This window comes from Equus quagga, chromosome 2, assembly GCF_021613505.1.
Source record: "Equus quagga isolate Etosha38 chromosome 2, UCLA_HA_Equagga_1.0, whole genome shotgun sequence".
NCBI classification, from domain to species: domain Eukaryota; kingdom Metazoa; phylum Chordata; class Mammalia; order Perissodactyla; family Equidae; genus Equus; species Equus quagga.
The window spans coordinates 133,072,375-133,077,877 of NC_060268.1; the positions used below are offsets into that span (position 1 = coordinate 133,072,375).

At 36.5% G+C, this 5,503-nt stretch overlaps 1 non-coding gene across 1 annotated transcript; it reads left to right on the forward strand.

Annotated features, from left to right (window-relative positions):
* Positions 1–458: 458 nt before the first annotated feature.
* On the forward strand, positions 459–563 carry LOC124236588 (U6 spliceosomal RNA). The gene has a single exon (XR_006887811.1). It is a non-coding gene; the product is annotated as a U6 spliceosomal RNA (small nuclear RNA).
* The last annotated feature ends 4,940 nt before the right edge of the window (positions 564–5,503 follow it).

The window sequence follows — 5,503 nt, forward strand, 5'->3', positions numbered from 1 at the left end:
GAAAGCCCAGGCTTTGTGACAAGCTGTTTTCCTCTGAAGTTTCTAAGACGCCACTTATTTATTTCTAAATTTAAGATTATCTTCTAGAAAGATGGAATTTCTACAAGTCTTATCTCCAGTTGATAGACTTACAGTGCATCTTAAGGAATATATTTGAGAGTCAGTGTAAAGAGCTGGTTTCGCTTCACATGATGTGTGTGAGTCTTGGCTCCTTGTGTCCAACCTTGGTGAGTAAACCTCTGTGAGTACAGAATATGCAAATTGTTGGTGGGAGCTGTATACAGCACAAGATCATAGATAATAAACCAAACTGGAAATATTTATGGAGCACTGGTTGTGTGTAGGGTTCATTGTTGGTCCTGTGATCTGGGGTAATCTTTGTCATTAAGTAGGACCTATATAGCTTTATGAGGTTTTGAATGAAAAGAAAACAGCCGTTAAGACTCAAAACAGCATGGGGGCACATACTTTGCACATGTACATAAACTGAAAAGAGGAAAAGAAGCTCAACATGGCCCTTGTCCAAGAGGGACATGCAAATTCGTGAAGCAATTCATATTTCTTAACTAAGCAAATGAAAAAATGAAGTAATTATTAACTCCAAGAAAGACAAAAAATTACACGAGAATGTAATTAATCATAGTATGCCATGTGGCTTAGCAGCAAACAGTATTTACTTAATCATAATAAATAAAATACTCAAAATGGATTAACCTCCATATTATGATATAACTAATCGGGAGGATGAGGGAGCTAAAGGACAAGGGAGAGAGCGAAAATCTCCCTCCACCGTAATAAGAAGTCAATAGATAATGTCTTTAATTTGATGAATTAAGAGGTAACAGTATGTTTACATTATGTAAAAATTTGGGGTAAATTAGAGAACAAAAACCACTAAAAGAGATGTCGTTGCATTGGGGTGAGATGGGAAAGGAAAAGAACTGCTCTTCTAAGTAATAAACATTTTAGACTATTTGACTTTTGAACTTGGATAAATTTTTAAGCTAAAAAGTTAATTAAAAATTACTTTTTGGACAGAACAAAAAAAGGGATTGAAGAGCAAAAGATCAAGAGAGAATGATTCCTTGGGAGCGGCAGTTGACAAAGCAAATTACAGAATATACTCAATGAAAGTCAGATGAAACACAGGAGATAAAAGGCTTGGGACCAAGAGGTCCCAGCGAGGCATTCAGAGCAGAAAGGCTGCAACCAGGAAGTCCACACACTCACAGCTGCTTCCAGGCCCCGGTGCTCACCCAATAACAAAGCCACTTCTGTCTGGGAAAACCACAGCAAGGCAAGGCAGGGAGCAAAAAGCCTTTAATTGGGGTGGCGAATGAGCAGCCCTGTGAACTCCAAATGCCTCCAGCAGGCTGGGGCATGCTTTTCCTTTCCTCCCTTCTTTGCCTGTCAATTGATGGCCTCGCTTTCCAGGGCTTCTCAACAGGCATGTGTGGTCTTTCGGCTTCCCTCTGCTCTGGGTCCTGAGCTGTCTTTCTGCCTCTTTATTGTTCCATCCAGAGTACCCATGTTCTCACCTCACTCTCCTCTCCATCAAAATGCTTCCATCTGGGTTCCGTTTTCTCAAAAGCAGCTAGGTGACTGGCCAACCAATCTAACAATCCAATAATAAAAATAATGGTATCAAAAGGTTGATAGCAGCCTAATACGTTAACCCCCTCTACTAACAGTTCCAATTTAAGAGCGGCTTTGGAGAGCTTCAACTCAGCAATTATTACCTGGGCAGGTTGAGCAGTCAGCATCCAGGGAAGAGGGACTGGGGGTGAACACCTCCTGGTTTTCCTGAAATTGATCCATGTAAGAACCACCTGTACAAAAGACCAGCTTCGATGCCCCAGTTAATGTTTTTTGGTATCGATCCTACCCCACCTCATATTATCTCTCTCAGCATTTTGAGAAGTCAGTCTATTCTGTACTATTTTGTGCTGCTGGTCCATTATCTCCTTGAGGGCTGGCATCCTGTTGTCAAATGACAGGATATCTTTATTATGCTTTACTATCTATACATATCCTCATCAACTCATTTCTGAGGCCTTGACTAAAATGGAAGCAGAGACTCTTGGCTAAGAAACTTGTTCCAGTCATGAGACAAAGGGCTGATACGAAATGAAGATATCAGTCTTCAGCCAGTATGAAAGAGAGCTGAGAGACATGAAGAAGACCTCCCCTGGAACGGTCTAAGAAGGAGGCAGCCCAAGAAGACCAAGAACTGTGATGCTCAGCAAGAGTTTAAGCCCCTGGCAGCAACGATTTCCTCCAATGTGGAGATCACACTGTGTTTCTTGGAGGTCAGGAACCCACATGGAACTCTGGGGACTCAGTCATTTTAAAACATTATTCTTTGCTTTGACGGTCCGAGCCGGGCTCATAAGAGGGGTAAAGTATTGGGAAATGACCCATTATGTCTGTAAGCCTCAAAATTTCATTACATACACAGAGCAGAGTTGTTATGATACTGTAGACAAAATTGATCTAGATTATTTTTTGACCTGTGTTTTGTTTTGCCTTGTGATTTCAAAATGCCAGAAATGGTGAAGGCTCAGCTCCTTAGACAGGCCAGGTATACAAATAGTTAGATTATTTACCTGCAAGGAAGAGCTTAGGTGAATTAGAAATAGCTAAGAATGGCAGTTATAGAAACTGTTTTTATTAAAGTAAAACTCAAAATTATTATATTTTAAAATATAAAGGCATGAAACATGCTCTCTTTTTATATAAAGTACCGAAAAACAAAAAGAAAAAAATAAAAATGCCCATGTTAAATGGTGAAATTTAAAAGGTTACAGAAAACACCTTGTTAAATATTGTTGGACCTTTATATTTAAAGATACATTTATAATACACATATGTATTATATGTATGCATACACATTTTAAACTATAAATAAGATCATACAGTGTGTATTGTTATAGAATGAGCTCTTTTACTTAGTACGTTTACAGCCATCTTTCCATGCCAATAAATAATTATTTACTTTATTATTTCTAAAGTGTGAAGAGCATTCTGTTGCATAGATGTGACAAAATTTAACCAAATCTGTACTATTGGATATTTGTGTTTTTCATAGTTTTTCATTATTGTAAGCATTTCATCATTTTACATTATTGAAATTTTTAGTTTTTATTATTATGCCAAATATTATGCTCATTATTTTTTCATTTCTATTCAAAGTGACCAAGAAACTTTTAGCTCGTGTTGGCAGGAGAGGCATAGGTCCAAAGAACTAAAAATCAAGGAGCACCTCGGTTTAAGCTGGAAGAAAGTGACCTGAAGTTGCAAGGACTTGGGCATCCTATCAATAGAAGAATAAGCCATTCAGTATTTAAGACAAATAAAATGATTTTTTACTAATTTAACAAAGGAAAAGATCCTTACATTTTTGAAAACCATCTTTATTTCCCCCCCACAGTTTTCAAAGAAGATATAAGCAATGCTGAATGTTCTAAAAATAGAAAGCACAGGTGAGTGGGTAAATGTTTTCTCATTCCTGTCCATTTCTACTGTGAAAGCCTCAACACTGTGTCTATTATTTCAGTTACCGACTAGTCCTCAACAAGTGGCAGCTTCCAGGGAAGCAAGCAAGATCCATGGGAAAAAGTTGAATGCCTTTAAAACTGAACTTGAAATCCAAGTTTATTGAGAAAGACAAACAACAACAAACATGAATGAGCTGTTCTCAAACTGGAGACCGCCCATGAAGCTCTACAATGTGCTGTCCAACGTGACTATTGAGCACTTGAAATGTGTCTAGGCTGACTGGGAACTGAATTTTTCATTTTATTTAATTTTAATTAATTTAAATTTAAAACTGGAGCAGTATAAAGTGTTTTCCTATAATATAACTCTATTGTTTTGTTAGGGGTACGTTTCACTTGAACTATTGCATCACATCAGGTACTGTATTGTAGTGCATATGTTGGACACACGTGTCTTTCCTAGTGTTACACATAAACAAATAATCAATTAGTTGGTATCAATAGATTGATTCAGTTCAAATTATTTTTTTCTATGCATTGGTATAGCACAATAATGTGTTTGTTTGAATATTGTGTGCAGATAGCATGAGTTACAATGATACTCATAAATTGAAGTGTTCATTATTTTAATTTTTAATATAACTAAATTATTTTTCTAGTTAAATATAAGCATGAATGAATTTTAAATTTAAAATGATAGATCAGAGGGCAGACCCCATGGACAAGTGGTTGAGTTCACACACACCGTTTCAGCAGCCTAGGGTTTCACTGGTTTGGATCCTGGGTGCAGACACGGCACCACTCATCAAGCCATGCTGAGGTGGCGTCCCACATAGCACAACCAGATGGACCTACAAATAGAATACACAACTATGTACTGGGGTGCTTTGGGGGGAAGAAGAAGTTAAAAAAAAGATTGGCAGCAGATGTTAGTTCAGGTGCCAATCTTTAAAAAAAAAAAGATACATGAATGGATAAAGAAGATATGGTATATAAAATGGAATATTACTCAGCCATAAAAAAAGAATGAAATCTTGCCATTTATGACAACATAGATGGACCCAGAGGGTATTATGCTAAGTGAGATAAGTCAGACAGAAAAGACAAATACCATATGATTTCACTTATACATGGAATCTAAAAAACAAAACAAACAAGCTAACAAGACAAAACAGAAACAGACTCATAGATCCAGGAAAAAACTGGTGGTTACCAGAGGGGAAGGAGTTGAGGGGGTGGGCAAAACAGGTGAAGGGGATTAAAGGGTACAGACTTCCAGTTATAAAATAAGTCAGTCATGGGGATACAGTGTATAGCATAGGGAATATAGTCAATAATGTTGTAATAACTTTGTATGGTGACAGATGGTGAGTAGACTTATTGTGACAATCATTTTGTAATGTTTATAAATATTGAATCACTATGATGTACACTTGAAATAGGATATTGTATGTCAATTATACTTTAATAAAAAATTACAAAACAAAAATAAATAAATAAAACGAAGGCATACTACTGATGAAGAATTGAGTGGAGATGCAGAAGTATAAAACAGTAAAGAAAAAATGAGACTGGAGGAAATTATGTTGCATATTTCACAGTGAATGGCATTGCAATTTGCTGTGGTGGAACAAAGTGAAAAAGCCGCTTTTTGTGTAAAAGAATATTTTTTAAAATAATAAAGTGGCAATATTAAGAGACATTTTCAGCAAATACATATGAATTTGATAAAATGTTTCCTCTTAACAATCAAAAAAATTGATGAGAGGAGTCACATGAAATCAGAATTTAATGTCCAATACATTATTTTTAAATGATTTTAAGGGGATCTGAGCTATAACTTTGGCCAGCTATAAAACTGCTTGCATTATTGCACACATACAAACACATGAACACACACACACACACACACTATTAATTAATTAATTTATTTTTGGTGAAGAAGATTGGCCCTGAGCTAACATCTCTACTAATCTTCCTCTGTTTTGTATGTGGGACGCTGTCAC